General features: G+C 38.6%; 1 protein-coding gene and 1 long non-coding RNA gene across 8 annotated transcripts in view; one reads left to right on the top strand and one right to left on the bottom strand.

The window, feature by feature from the left end:
- Positions 1–15586, top strand: part of POU6F2 (POU class 6 homeobox 2) — a 318916-nt gene that overhangs the window by 22030 nt on the left and 281300 nt on the right. The gene's annotated exons all lie outside the window — the stretch shown is intronic.
- Positions 1–15586, bottom strand: part of LOC140682299 (uncharacterized) — a 57296-nt gene that overhangs the window by 2715 nt on the left and 38995 nt on the right. The window contains exon 3 of one of the 3 annotated variants that reach the window (XR_012053832.1): positions 11094–12670. The exons of 1 other annotated variant lie outside the window; for it this stretch is intronic. This is a non-coding gene — a long non-coding RNA (uncharacterized lncRNA). Of the gene's footprint in view, positions 1–11093; positions 12671–12755; positions 13650–15586 lie in introns of those variants that run through there. One more of the 3 variants, XR_012053833.1, reaches the window with a different exon arrangement.

The following is a 15586-nucleotide window of genomic DNA, read 5'->3' as shown; positions in this document are numbered from 1 at the left end:
CTGCCTTCCTTGGCAAACATCTGTCTTTCAAACCAAGATAATGAGAAACTTAATTAACTTCTAGATTCTTGGATTCGGAGAGCAGTGCAAAACTGTGTTTGGTAACTGAAGGGATCTTGTACCTTGTACAATTGCATATTTTAATGGAAGAATTACCTGGCACGCCTCCATCGACATAATTTAGGCAACTTTTAAAGCAGATGTATTTGAATGTTTTATGAATCTTGTAATTGTCAGTCTGTAGGTTTCTTCCTCCTGGTTAAACTTTTAAAATTTGTCTGTGTGTCTTCTGATGCTTGATTTCTCATTTGGCATATGCTTGGTCTGACTTAGGCATTTAAAAATGATATGTCAAGGTCTGAGGCAACCACTCTAAAGCCTGTTTTCTCACTAAGTGCAATAAAGGAAAGCAAGAATTGTGAGCTACATGGGAAATCCTTACTAAACTCATGTAAATAATTCTTAAGTAAGGAAATATGGACCATGCATTTCATTATAATTAATTATAATTAAAAGCAAATATTTTCCTAAAAATCTTTTTAAAAAACTCTTGCTGGATGTTCACTCTGGAAAATGAACTGTAAATTGCAAATGAAAAAGCCTGCAATTTTGGCTTGCTAGAAAAAGTCTTCTAAGCAATGCCCCAAGGCTGCGGGTTGGAAATCCTCTGCCTTCCAACAGAGGAAGAGGAGGAGAACGTGTCTAATAGCACAACTCATTTCTATAAAATAATCAAAAGAGGTTTCTTCTGCATTGGAAATATTATCTTAATTGTTTTTCCCCAAATCATCTGATATATATGGATATATGTTTTCCTCAAAAAAAAAAAAATTTAGAAATACTGTTCAATTATAACAAATACTGACAGTCATATAATTCTTATGTGAGTTGAATAACAGCTGGGAAGAAAAAAGCATCTTGCAAAAAACCCTCAATTTTTATAGAGCTTTGCCCTCAAATATTACTTCATAATAATACATCATCACAACTGTCTTGGTTTAATACAATTTAAGAGGTGGACATTCTAAAATGGGTTACCTCCCATCAGTTTTAACCAATCCCTTTCCACTGATAAGGAGACACAGATATTATTAGATTGAAGAGAAAAAATAGCAGTTTACTATAAAAAGGAAACAGCAACAGGTAAAAAATAACAATTAATTACCACTAGCTACAAAATTGGTAAATCTCTCAATCCTCAGGAACAAAGAGAAAACTAAAATTGCAGAGAGCCCCACTCCCAAGATGGCACCCTCCGCAGACAACTGTGTTTGGGCAGACAATGGGAAAGACAGCAGCAGGTTTTCCACCTCTCCTGACTATATGTGGAAGGAGAGAACAAAGAGAAAAACAACACAGAAACTGAAACTCCTTGATTACAAAATCTCCCTCTTCGCCATACAACAACCAGCAGGAAACAAGGACAAAACAAAAAGAAAACTTGGAGTCCAAACTCAAATGCCCTCTCAATCTTCCTGGCAGTGGCAGCTCTGTCAACAAAGGCAGCTGACACATTCTGGCAGCTGGAACTTGGGATCTGAAGAATCTGCTAAACCTCATCTGGCTGGTTCCAGATAGTGTGGGTTCTGCAGCCTCCAAGCCATTGGTGTTGGTGCTGCTGTCTCGTGTCTTTTTTACAATGAGGGTGAGGAAGAAAGATAGACTCCTGAGCACTGAAGAATGGTGGCCTTGATTGGCTCTAACATCATACTGTGGACAGGTGTTGCAAAATTCACTCTGAAACTTTTGAATTGTGAAATGCAGCTTCTCAGGTTGCAGCTACTGTTGCCACGTCAAAACCTGTCTGAAGCAACTCCCTCCAGAAGCCAGAGAGGAACAAAATATAAAAATTCTTCAAGTTAGAAATTATGAACACTAAACAGGTTTGGTTTTGGTGGGTTTTTTTGGTTTTTTTTTTTTTTTTTTGTGGATAGTACTTAGTTTGATAAACTTCACAGTAAAAAGTTTAGATTCTCTGTTTGTTGTTCTTTATGTTTCCAGATATTGTCCATGGAAAAATCTACCACCATGAAGAGGGCCTGGATGTGATGATATGTTTGTACATAGCTCTTGTAGGCACACAGTTTGTGGTTATTGGGAGTGGGGCAGCAGTGGAGCCTTGTCCCTAGTTGGGGCTACAGCTGTGTAGGTCAGGTAAACAGTATTGAAGGTAACGAGACATGGAGTGCTGAGGTGCACTGACCAGTCACAAAAGGCACACACAGGTGCAATCAATGCATGTAAGATGAGGCATATAAAAGGTTGTGTTGAGGGACAAGATGGGAGGAGCCTTGCAGCTTTCCGAAGTGATGTTGCTCTGTGTGGGCAGCCTTCAGATGTGATATTATGTTACTCTTTATGCGTGAATGCTTAAAGCCTTCTGAAATTGTATGGTGATACTCTACCTATCGTGGCCCTCTCAAGTAAGGCGTGTGCTGTGGCATATGCTGTGACAGCTCTGATCGCTTATGGCTACTGTCTTTGCTCTCCACTGGCTGTCTGGTGCCACACATTAAATAGCTGGAGAAGCTGTGAGTTTCAAAGGGAAACAATGTCGCATCAATGCTATGCATGAAGAGTTGGAGATGAGAGCTTGTAGGAAAACCGATGTGTACCCAGCTGGGACTCTGAGCAGTGGTTCCAATATTGATTGCCATGAGATACACATGAAAGTTGTGCCTGTATAAGTGACTTCACGTTGGAAGCATGTCTCCAGCCCAGGTTCCACAGGAGGTGCTGTTTCTGCTGTGTGGAGAAAGATGCTTGGCCGTCTTCCTCTGTTCATTCACTCACCCCAGTGCTACCCACACTGGTGTTACTTTTTGGGGTACATCTCTAGTGTCGATCTTCTGGCTACATAATGGGAGTTTTCAACAAACGACAAAAAATGCAGCCATTAGAGAGCTGCTATTTTTCTATGTTATTTCTAATGGTCTAGCTACAAGCAAAAGTTAGGGTCCTACTTGCATCTACTGTGAAATAGCCATATTTTACTGAAAATTGATGGGTTTATTTTATGAAGCTGAAACTTAATGGTTTGCAGAAGAGTCTTCTCTCTGATTAAATATCTCCTTATGTCACTTTGCAGGGTTACGTGGAATACCCAGTCCATGCAGCCTTTGTAGTCATCCTTTATATAAGAATGAGTTGAATTCCATGCCTTTTTGTGAGATGTGTTCAAGTCTGGTACTTAGCAGGATAAAGCTGAAGTAAATGCACACCTGTTTAGTTGTCAACTGATAGTGACTACAAGTTCGCTGTGATTTTTATAGTATTGGCACTATATATTGGTTTCTAAAGTTCTTCAAAGCCTAATAAAAATCCATCTAATCAAGAGATTCAGTTCAAGTCTGTTTCCTACATGTTACATTATATGTTTAAAAGATGGTTGCTGTGGAGATGAACACAAAAGAACAGACAGACCCTTCTGTCCAAAGCCCAGACAAGTCAGTTCAAATAAGGAACTTCTGTTTTGACCTGAGGTGGGATTAATTAAAACCTTGGATGTCAGTATGACACAAAGAGCAAACATATTGTCTAATTAGGAAGGATACTGTCAAGTGACAGACTCATCTGAAGAGAGCTCCCTTACCAAAAGAAAAGCCCTCAATATGGGTCTGAATACTTTCAATTTTTTGTCTTCTCTTGGGATTTTTATGGCCACTTATGACCAAATATTGCTTAAAATCTCATATTTAGGAAAAATACAAAGCAAACTTTCTGAGTGTTTTCCTGTAACTGATTTTATGAACTGGCTACCTGCATAGCACATAGGCTGGGGCAACTGAGGCTCCACAGTGTGGGAGCAGAAAGTGTTCAGGACTGGGAAAGGGGACACCTGAGTGCATTTTATTAAGCAAAGCTATTGGGAAATGGATCTAAGAGGTACTGTTGGGAAACATGGATTGATATTTCCTGGGTTATTACAGAAGAAAAGAAGGGATAAGAGTCAGTGCTACAAGATGGGGAGGTATTCTAGCCCATGCTGTAATTTTGTGGCTGCTACAGGATGCCCTGTGTTTGTCTGTGTAGTGCCACGTGAAGTGCCCTTGCTGCTTGGCCTGGCCATCTCTGGGACCAGCAGGTTGCTTTCTGTGGTCACCCTGGGGCTGTGCCTTCCCATACTGGTGGGTTCTTTGATGCAGCCCCTTAATGCTCCCCATGCTATCTCTCCTATCATCACTTTATTAGAAGGTTTTAAACAAAAGATAAAAGCCCTTTTTTATTCATTCTTCTGTTTGCTTCCACTACGCTGCTCTCTAGGAGGGCTAAGGGTCCACATTTTTTAGCTCCTGCTAGTACCATGTTTGAGATGATGGAACCAGGCTAAAACGTGATGATGGTTACTGGAGGAATCATCTTTTATTGTCTGGTAAATTGTGTTTTCTTCTGCATCTGAACTGGGAAAGTTTTCTTTTTGGGCATGAAGAATTATAGAAAGCCATACTTGTAGGCACAACACAAATAAATGGTGCTATAACAATTTGTAAACAAAAGATCTGCAGTGGGGTTTATTCCATTATTGCTACATTGTGCTGTTTATATCAGCCCATGCCATGGGTCTAGGGATCTCTATCCATGTTGGAGTGTTGCACTGACCTTGAGCCTATGTAACCTATAGTTAATAGTTTACTTGTGCTGTAGAGCACTTAAAGAACTGTATAAAATTTATGTCCATTTCCTATCTTTCTATCATATTAAAATATAAATGTGAATCGACTGTATCCCGATAATATTCTGTCTGCTGCATGTTATTAATTTCCAAATATGTTTTTCTTCTGGGATTCTTCTGTGAATAAGTGGAAAGAGCAGACAGTGGCATAAACTAGGCCTTCTCTTATTCCCTTTGAGCTGTTTCTTTCCATCTTTTCTCACATGACTGCAGTAAGCTCAAGCTAAGTATCCTCATAAACTGGTGGTGGAATAGAGTAGGAGAACAGCATGGTAACTGCATTAGGGGACTTTAAATCACATTTTCCATCATGAAGTCTCTAACAGGAGCTGCACTGTATTAAGATTGTTAGGGTTACTATAAAAATTATTTAATAATATGATATCTGAACAACTGAATGCCATTAAGGTCTTTATAACATGGCAGCAAAAGTGTCCTGTGCAGTGGCATGTTAATAAGGAGTGGTGCCTGAAGTGGTCTCCCACTATGCACCAGTTCAAAGGGGGCAGGGCTTGTTCAAAAAATGATGGTTGCTATCCGAAGAGCTTGAGCAGGGATGCCTGCAGATAGCACAGGGAGTGCTGAGGTGAAATGATTAAAGGAGAATGCTTGAATTTTATTTCACCACAAACTTTTTCCCACCATGCATGCTAATTACACTCGAGAGCAAAGTTTTCTTTAGTGGTATCTCTCTATTGCACTCAGACAACGAAAAAGATATGCTGGCAAGATCTTCTTGCTTGTTTGTATGTTCAGCAGAATGTTCCAAAGTGCAGAATGCTGTCTGTGCTCACGCCACACAGTCTCTCCATAATTTCTTTCCCCTTTCAGAGAAAGAATTGGAATATTTGTCCATCTTTGTTTGCAGAAAAGACTCAAGGTGAGGGAAAGAACAAATCCTGTAAGGCAATTCTGTCACTCACCTCATCTTCATAATCTTTCCTTAGCTTCCTCTGCCTTCTAACCCTGCTATTGATCGTGTCATAGGCTACAGTATTCCAAGGCAGGGGGCTGAAAACCTTTCCGAACAGCAGTTGCCAGTCTGCCTGTTGCAGCTTGAAGAAGAAAATCATGCTGTGAAAACAATCAGTGCATTTGCTTTAGATCTAAGTGATTCCAACTAGGTCGATGCTTCATGCTGATATGTTGAAAACATTTAAAAAATTTCTCAGAGTTTGATTTCAACTGGAACATTTCAGCATGTGTCTGACTCTCTGAAGTTGTTATTTTTCACTAATGTAGCAGACAACAGGTTTTCTTCTACCCTAGCACAAAGCAGTAGGGAAACTGAGCCTTTATTTGAATGATTTTATGGGAGGGGGAGGTTGGTTGGGTTTTTTTATAAGCTGAGGCTCTTGCAAATTGACTTCAGAGGAGTACCAGTTTATTTAAGGAAAGGAAGAATAGGTAACCAGTTTTATAGAGTGCAAATGAGAGTATAGATTTATTTAAACCTCTTTCCCACCCCCCCCCCTGCCCCCGTACTTGAATTTTCCTTCAAAGGCAGGATAGTTCATAAATACATACAGAATATTTTATTTTCTTTACATGCATGATGGTTCTTTGTAATGAGTTTGTCTTCAGTATAATTGGCCTGATTCTCTCTCATTTGAGATCACAGCAAATGAAACATTGCAAAAGGAAACTAGTCTCATCCAAGTTAGCATTCATTCAGTTTCCAGGAGTGGCGTGAATCCAGACAACATTTTTCTATGGCAGATGATGGCACAATTGGTTTCCACACTTATTGGAAAAGAACACACAAAACCAGAATTTGCTATAGACTGTCTTACTGTTTGGTTTGGTTTGCACATGCTCTGAGCCACTAGAGTCTATAGGAAGCTAAACTGAGCAAAAACCACAGGACTATGGTTCTAGTTTGGAGCTGGCTGTTCAGTGGTTTTGCATGGGAGCCCATCAGTAGGGCCTCACCTCTGATTCTGCTCCACTGCACTTTCAAGCATACTCCTCTTGTTTTATGTGCCCTTTTCAATAACAAGTACTTATCAGTGCCTGTTGATCTCTTTGGGATACCTTTTTACAGCATATAAATATGTATTAAATATATCTTGGAATTTCTTTTCCCCGAAGGAAGTGAAGCCACTTCTGTGCTGTTGCCATCTTTGCTGCTTGCTTCAAATAACACAAAGAACATTTCTGTGCTGCTTCAACAGGAAATAGTGATCAAGTACTTGCCTTGAGGTATTACAATGAGTTTCAGAATACCAGCAGATAGAGATAAAAAAAAGTTTAAAAATTGTTAGAAGAAGAAGAAGAAGAAGAAGAAGAAGAAGATGATAATAATAATAATAATAATAATAATAATAATAATAACCACTTTTGAAAGCTGTATTTATCTCTGGAGAGGAATTTCCATCCCCCCTGAACTGAGTCTTTGCAAATGCAGTGTATATATGGCACTAATGAATTTCATACTTCAGCATTTATTTCACCAAATATTGTGCAGGGAAAAATAGTCATCATTTAAGCAGCTATAGCTTGCAACTGTATAAGTCCTAGACATTACAACTAGATAAGCCAGCGTAGAGGTGTGTGTGAGAAATCCTATAGTCTTAGTGGCAATCGTTCATTCATTCATTTTTAAAATTATCCATGAGGTGTTGCAGAAGTGCAAGTTATGATTTAAATGTACTGTTAGGAATCCTGTTTAAAAAAGGTATATACACTTCATTTATGTATGCAAGATGATGTTTTAATTAGATAATTGATTTTGTTTTCTCCAGAGGAATGGGTAGAATCTAGAGAAGGACAAACTTCAATTTAGTTTAAGGAGCTTATACCTGACAGAAATGTCACTAGATCAGACCCTTCTGCTGTGATCTACCATGGCTGCTGAGCAATGATGATTTCTTTCCAATAATAGACTCTCCCTTTGGAACTTGTTGCATTGGACCACGTATGCGAAAGCAGGGAGGAAAGTTGTTTGAATTATGAGTCCTCAGTGGTCCAAATGAGTTGCCTTTTATTGGCATGGATTTATATTTTTAAGTTGCAGTGGTTCCTGTAACATTGGAACTGGTTAGGAATTCATTACAGTGTCAGTTTGTAAATATAGGGTCTGTTCAAGCAGAGGCTATTATGCTGAAATGCTCAATTCCTCCACGGAATTCAGAGAACGTGAATTAACTCGTGCTTGGTTGCCCTCCTTGGTGGATTAGTGAGGAAGTAGATAAAGGTGATTTAAAAATTATTTTATATATGCTACTGTTTGTCTGCCTCTTACAAATACTTTTTCAAACCACTTTCAGTGTAACCTTTTCACCCTCCCTCAACTGTAAACAAAAATATCATTCAGACTCTCAACCCCAAAAGGAATTAAACCCAAAATCATGGCGCTTCCCATATGCATTCTAACCTTCACCCTGCTTTTCTTGATGTAGCTTTTTAAGTCTAGAGTTTTACACAATATTAGCCATAATTGGAATTGACAACAGAAAACTACAGAAGGCAATTCACTTAATTTAAGTTCGTTGTGAAACTGAAAACAGAGTTCTGCCTGAATTCTCTGTAGATTTTCTGGCAGGAAGCATTCTGTCATTTTCAGGTGAAATTTGTTCACAAGGACCTTAAAGAAAAGGTCTTGCTTTTATCTGACTCTTACAGAAGTCAATGAAAGAGACTCCACTGATTATAACGACCATTGGGAAACTGTCCTATCCAGAGCTACATTGTAGACTTCTGTTTCTGGACAATTGCTTTTCCTCAGTCCAAGGAGAGATTGATGTGACTGCACAGGGAAGACAGACAGTGGTGAGTAAGAGGGAGCTCATCCCAAAGAGCAACTGAACAAAGAGGGAGTGGAACATGAGAATTGCTATGCTTTGTTACTGCTCGTGTGCTGAACTGATAGGTTCAAGTAAGTCAGCTGTATACTCCATTAGAAGAAAGAGGCAAACAGAGAACAGACCTGTTAGATACAGTTAGCTGTAGGACTCATATTTGTGTAATACTTCTAACTTTGTCTTCAAATGCTGTTTGTGCTCAGATGCTTTTACTGCTATAAAAATAGGACATCAATTTTTCCAGGGGAGACAAAAAACTTGCATATCACTTTCCAACAACTACCTGTACCTCTATCCTCTTTTTGTTCTTCAAATAGTCTACTTTGTGTGATGACAATACAGTTTAAATTGCTTCAAATCTTTTATGTACCAAAGTCAAAATACTAATGACATGTATCCCACAAATCTTACATTATTTCAACAAGGTTGTCTACCTAGATTGTCAGCCAGACCATGTACCTATGTCAGTTTCTTCTTTACAGGAATTCCACAGTGCAGCCCTAAGTGATAATTGAACCAGATGGATACTAAATGAGAAGAGGAACTTATATTTTAGATTTGGCCCCACTAGCTTTCAGATTTAAATAGGTTGCTTGCAACTATCATCAGGGCTAATATCCCAGTCAAGGACATTGCCCCCAAAATGGTAGCTACCAGTCCTTCAAAACCCTAGGTTAACAAGTGCATGGGGCTTCTGTGATCTCTAAATAAAAAATGTAAAGTGTGACAGAGACCTGTGGTTAAGAGGCTGTTCCAGTTGTGGATGTGGGGGTAGTAGACAAATTGAAAGGAAGGCATTAGTAGAGTTTTATACTTGCCACACATGCAGACACCAATTGATAAGCTCTGACTTGGGTGCCTGACAGCAAAATACTCTCCTGGGAAAGAATCCACTCTTGCCATGGACTTAAGATATATACTGAGATCTTTAACTCCAGTGACTCCAGACTATCAAGCAAACTAGTTAGTGCATGGCCAAAAAGTTTGTATGCCCCTAATACACTACAGTCAATACTGCAAAACTGCCTTAGCAGGATTAGCAGCTACACTCTACTTCCCACTCCTCCCAGCCCCCAACTTGTTTCTGCTTTTCTTTTGCCACCCAGCCTGCCAAAGCTGCAGGTTTCTTTTTCTGAAACATATATTTCTTCAGAAAAAGTAGATATAAAGGGAGAAAATAATTTTCTTTATCCTTTAATCCTTTATTCTCTTTGCTTTTAAAAGTTTATTTGCTTCCTACACTTGGCCATCTTGAGCTTCTGCTTCTCTGCTGTGTCAAGACTTGCTTAAGCTTGAAGGTTTTTTAGGCTTGACCAAGCATTGACAGCGCTATCACAGGAGCTAATGCTAGAGACTGCCAGTTTGATGGATTAAGTAAACTTATTGAAATCTTTTTTCTTTAATACTAAAAGATGCCAAGGGCTGTTTCTGTTCTTGTACTTTGTGTGAAACACCCACTGACATTAATGGAAGTCCCATGTGTAGAACTAGAGTAGAACATAGATCTTAATATTTAAAAGACTTGTCAACGATGTGCATGAAGTAATCTGGACGTGTGTTGTGATGCTGCTTTGCTCCGCAAAGGCCACTCTCCTTGCACATTCTCTGCCTTTTAAAGACACTTGCATGAACAGGAGGGCTGATAGCACCAGCTTTACATAACTTTTTCCCTTTCTAAAAATATTTTAAAACAGGCAGTTCCCTTTAGATGTGATCTGTTTTGCTTGGTCAACAAAATATACTTGATGTCTTTCAATATGGTTCACAAACAGTCTTGTTTCCTGATTTTGCCATGTTGTTAGTCTTTGAAGGAAGAAGAGAAAAGGAAATCTTAACAGAAAAGCCATTTCCAGTGAACTATACATTCTTTTTAGTGTTTGTAAAAATGCCTAATCTTTCATTCTCTGTTTGTTCTTGTGTAACTTGCTCTGATGCAGTGGTGGTATGTAAGGTAGCTAAGGAAAGTAAAATTATTTATGTTACTAAAAAGAGTTCACCATCAGTCTCATTCCTATTTCAAATGCACACCATGCTTATTTTGTTAGAACTGTTAGGACTGCAGCTCAGTAGGGTCACCAGATTGTTACAGATGGCCTTGGTAGCTTAAAGCTTTCTGCTTACAGAGACACCTGCAAAGGTGGTTTCTTTGTCTTCCCATAAAAACTGTCTCTCACCAATATCTTGCTCTTCCTCAGTCATGGCTCTGGAAATTCATATTCATGTTTACCTGGGAGTGACTGCTTGTGCTCACAAAGGTTTTTGGTGGCTTTTTGGCAGGGAGAGTAGAGCTCGTGACATAATTGCAAGCATTTTCTGCAGATTTTGGTCATAATTCTAGAAGACTAGGGAAGAAATGAAGGGAGATAGGGAAAGAAGGAACTAGGTAACTCCTTCTGTGTTTTGAAGATAATTTGGATAATTGACTGAACAAGACAAAGACGGTGACTTCCAATATAAAATGGTTATGAATATGGTATTCATTTACCATCATATTTGACTTTCACAAATGTGACTAGCAATTTTGCTTATTAGGAAGAATTATGGAAGCTCTGACAGTATTTTTACTAAAATGAGAATGTTACTTATTGTGAAAAAAACTTAAGGATGATGTCCAAATCTGTATACAGGGTACAGTAAAATTGCTTCTACTTGTGTCAGTGGTGTGGATCATGACCTAGATGTTCACCTGCAGTCCACACAAGATCTGAGCGCGTTTATGCAGAAGTCTGCTGAAAGTAATATTAATTGCTTTTGTGCTTTACACTGATGTGGTCTGCTTTGCAAAAATGCACTGGCATCTATAGTTCCAAGGGATTTTTAAAGGTGCTTTGCCAGAAGATCTGCCTCCTGTGCTATTTCTTAAATTTTGACATTTCTGGTATTTCTAAACTAGATCACCTGTGTAAGCAACTGAGAGAAGGGTGCAGTGCATCCACTTAGAAGTGGTGTATTGTTCTGAAAGCATATATGGGCTTCATTATTATGACATTTTCTTGGTATGTTTACTGGTTTACTGTGCTAATAGTTAGTTAACTAATCCTGAGGGTGACCACAGAAGACAGATGATATAAACAAGTTACAGCAATATTAGCATTTCCATCAGTTTCTGTCAGCACGGGATTGCCAGAAACTGATGGAAACCTAAGTCTTCTTCACCTTAAAATTGTTCTTCCCATTTACAGAAATTACTGCAGTGTTTCAGGGTGACAGTAACATTGCAGTGGAAACTGTTTGGTAATTTTAATTTTTTCTTTATTATGAATAAAAGAATGGAAGGCTTACTAGGTAATCCAAATCAGACTTTGTTCTGCAGATTTCAAGATGTCCATTTGCAAAATGTATAATGGAATAACATGGAAGTGACATTTCTCCATCCTTACTCTGCTTCATTTTACTCACGGTGGAAAATAGTTGTCTGCAAGACAGGTCCTCTCTTTTCCTCTGTACTTCCTTCTGTGCCCTCCTAAACACATTTTAGCTGTATGAGGCTTACTTTCCTCATCTGTTGCTGTTTTTTGTTCCCCCATGCAGCATTTTTAGTTTTTTCTTTTATTAGATAAGGCATAGGAAACTTGTAGACCAACAAAACAAGCTAAATTTTCTTTACTAGTCTTTATGTAGGTAAATTGGTTCTTTCTACTGTTTTTTCCTTCCCTTGCTACTGTCCAATGGGGAAGAAAAATATTAAAAAACCACAAAATCAGGGGGGCTGAGGCTGGAAGGGGCCTTTGGAGGCCATCTAGTCCATACCTCCTGCTCAAGGAGGACTACAAAGACCTGGTTGCCTAGGACCATAACCAAATGCCTATTGAATGTCTCCAAGGAAACAGGTTGCACATCTTTTTTGGACAATCTGAGCTAGTGCTTGGTCATCAAAAAAATATTTCCTGGTGGTCAGACAGAATCTCCTGTATTTCAGTGCATGGTCATTTCCCAGTCACTCGACCCTACTGAAAAGAGTCTGGGTTTGCCTTCGTTGCTGCAAGGACACATTGCTTGCTCACATTCAACTTGGTGTCCATCAGAATACCAGGTTCTTTTCTGCCAATTTGCTTTCCAGATGACTGTCCACCAGCAAACAGTCATTCACAGGATTGTTACTTCCCAGGTGCAAGACTTTGCACTTCTCCTTGTTGAGCTTCATGAGTCAGCCCATCTCTCCATCCTGTCAAGGTCCCTCTGGATAACTGTTTCTCTACAGGGCAGAATAAGTACATTAGAATAGGTTCATTTTCAAAACAATTTTTATTATATTTTTTAAGCTTCTCAGAAAAAGCTTTACTCTGTGATAAGCTGTGTTTCTTTGTGAATTCAGGTGAAATTTTTTGGTAGTAAGAGGAGAAGTTAGTTTCAGCCTCTTCTACAGGGTCACTCCATAATTTAATTTGAAAATTCACCATGTCTAGTTGTATGAGAATAATGTTTCTTTGAATAGAAATGCCAATTGTAGTTTGTGACATAGAAGAGCTCCTTTTTCAAATTTTCTAGGAGTATGTTATAGAATTATATTCTGGAATTTTGCATTTGCTGCACATTTTGCAGATATGTGTGGATATAACATTCATATAAGGGTTCAGAAAGTATAATTCAATTAATGAATCTCTTTACATAATTTGTTTGGGACAATGAGTGAAAAAATGCTACTTTAAAATTTAATTGTAAGAGGCTTTTCTGTATTCTAAAAAGCACATCTTAAAGCATACAGGGTAAGCTTAATTTTATTGTGTTGCATCACTGGTGTAATTTGTTCTGGGTATTTGATCATATGAAAAAAGCCTGACTCTCATGTGCAAGGTTTCCATGGACCTCTCCTTGATGAAAGCCCATCTGGATTTCCTGGATGGGGTCTCCCCTCTTCGAAAACACTGAGAATTTTATATGAGAATTTTATATTTTGGTGGATGCAGGATTCGGTCCATTGTGCAAATTACAAACATTAGTATTTGAAGATGTGTATGTCCTTTGGTGTTTAGGCACTTTAGCCAATATCTCTAAACAGAGGTTCATACTACTTAACATCTGTTTTTCTTAGTGCAGGTCAGAAATAGATAGGTAGTCTCAAATGGGTGAGTATAGATACACATGATTTGTCTTGGTTATAATCATGCAAACATGCAGAGAAATTGTGGGCAGTGTCCATTCCAGGAGCAGGCACAGGGATGCTGTATTCATGCCTGAATATGAGAAAAATAAAGGAGATAAAAAACCAAGCATACCAGACCAACCAACCTACCAAAAATTTATTAATCCCTTTCCTGGCCCAAATAGCTTTTGTTCAGCAACAACAAATCCAGCTTGGGTTGGCAGACAGTGAAGTTTATGTGTTGTTCCCTTTTGAGGAAACTATTATCAAATTTCAGATACAGTATTTAATTCTAAATTCAATGTTCTCCTAATCTGCAATATTTGAAAACTTTAGGAAATAAAAAGTGGGTTTGCTTGTTTGTTTGGTTTTTTTCAGTTTGGTTGATTAGTTTTTGGTTTTATTTTTCCTAAGCAAATGATATTACCTGCAGTCCAGGAAAGTCATGTCACTGAACAAAACAAAAGAAAGCAACCTTTATGTAAATAACAGAGGAAGCCAGGAAGCTAGAGGTGCTGGATGTGCAGTCTAGAGAAGGGTCTGAATAAATGCTTACATAGTAAACCAGATGATTTGTGCTACTCTGGCTTAGTTGATAGCTGCACACAAGTATGAATTATGACATCAGGAGGGGCTACCCTCAGAAGTTACAAGATACATAATGGTATAAAAGAAAATGGCATTTATTCAGTATAATGTAAAACCTGGTGTGGCAGATCATGAGCTCTGACCTTAGCAAGACACATTCTTCTTTTATGGATGGGGCAAAAGCATGTTTCTTTGCAAGTAGTATTAGGCTGTTGGCATTTTTTGTTTCTTACTCATGATACTGCAGGGATATTGTATATCGTATTCTTTTGTTTCAATTAAGATAGCCTTTTCTGAAATCTATGGTAGAAGAAGACAACTTCATATTTCTCTGAGATACCCAAAATTGTCTGGGGATTCCGTGATAGAAGAGAGCATGTATAGTATTGTTTGTGTATGCTACTGTATCTGTATGGGTCAGAGATCCCATTTGATTGTCCCCTTCCCACTGGTCATGGGTTGCCACTGACTAGCTATGTCTTTCTGACTTTCTAGTGTTTCTGTGAGTTCCCAGCATGAGGGAAGGACTAGTCTGACTAATCTCTTTTCACCTAAGTCAAATGTTCAGACTAGTGCAGATAAGGCACCCAGTTTTAAAATGCTGATGCTGCCTCACTGTGATACCCCAGTGTGCGTACAGATGTACATGTACACATATGGGCCTTATTTCTTTTCTTTGAAATGCAGCAAGAAGGTGTTATGATTATGGGTTCATCATCTGAACTTGCCAAGAACATAGAGATGCTCCTCCAAAACAGTCCAAAAAACACAGATTTGAGGAGAATCTGCGGCAAACTCCTGGTAATACTTAACTGTGGTGTCCAAGGGTAAAAATGAGATTTGCCAGTCCAAGAGTACTTAATTTTATGCTTTTATCCCTCATGGCAATGATATAAGGTGGCTTTATTGGGAATTGATTGTACCGCATTTGTTGCTCTCTCCTTTATGTCTTTTTATCATTGTAAGTCTGCTTACTTCAGTCTCATTAGTTCTGGTGGACTCAAGGATAATAGAGATAATGGGAAGGAAAAAACACAACTTTTCACTGTTCTCCCATGTTTCATGTTCTCCCATGAAACAGTGCCATTGTTGAGCCTGTTTAATTATGCTCTGATCAGCTTCTGCTCAGCAAGAACCTTGGGACCTAGGATGTGTTCTCAAGCACTCTTGTTTATGTTGCCCTGTTTATAAAAACACAACAACCCCACAAAAAATGTAAAGACAAGCATAAAGGATTTAGGAAATTGTGCGAGCAGGTTCCTTGAACTATGGAAGTATACAAAGCATTGGACCTTCTGGCTATAAAATTGATGGCTTCTGCCTTCATGCCACGATCTGAAAAAGGCCAGAGAAACTTTTTTAGGTGCATTGGTTTTCAGGATGTAATTAGCTTTGTTAGTTCTGCATCTTAAAACATTCAGAACTACAAATAGGCTTGAA

Source organism: Taeniopygia guttata, chromosome 2, assembly GCF_048771995.1.
Source record: "Taeniopygia guttata chromosome 2, bTaeGut7.mat, whole genome shotgun sequence".
In the NCBI taxonomy this organism is placed as follows: Eukaryota; Metazoa; Chordata; class Aves; order Passeriformes; family Estrildidae; genus Taeniopygia; species Taeniopygia guttata.
This window is presented reverse-complemented; position numbering and strand designations above follow the sequence as displayed.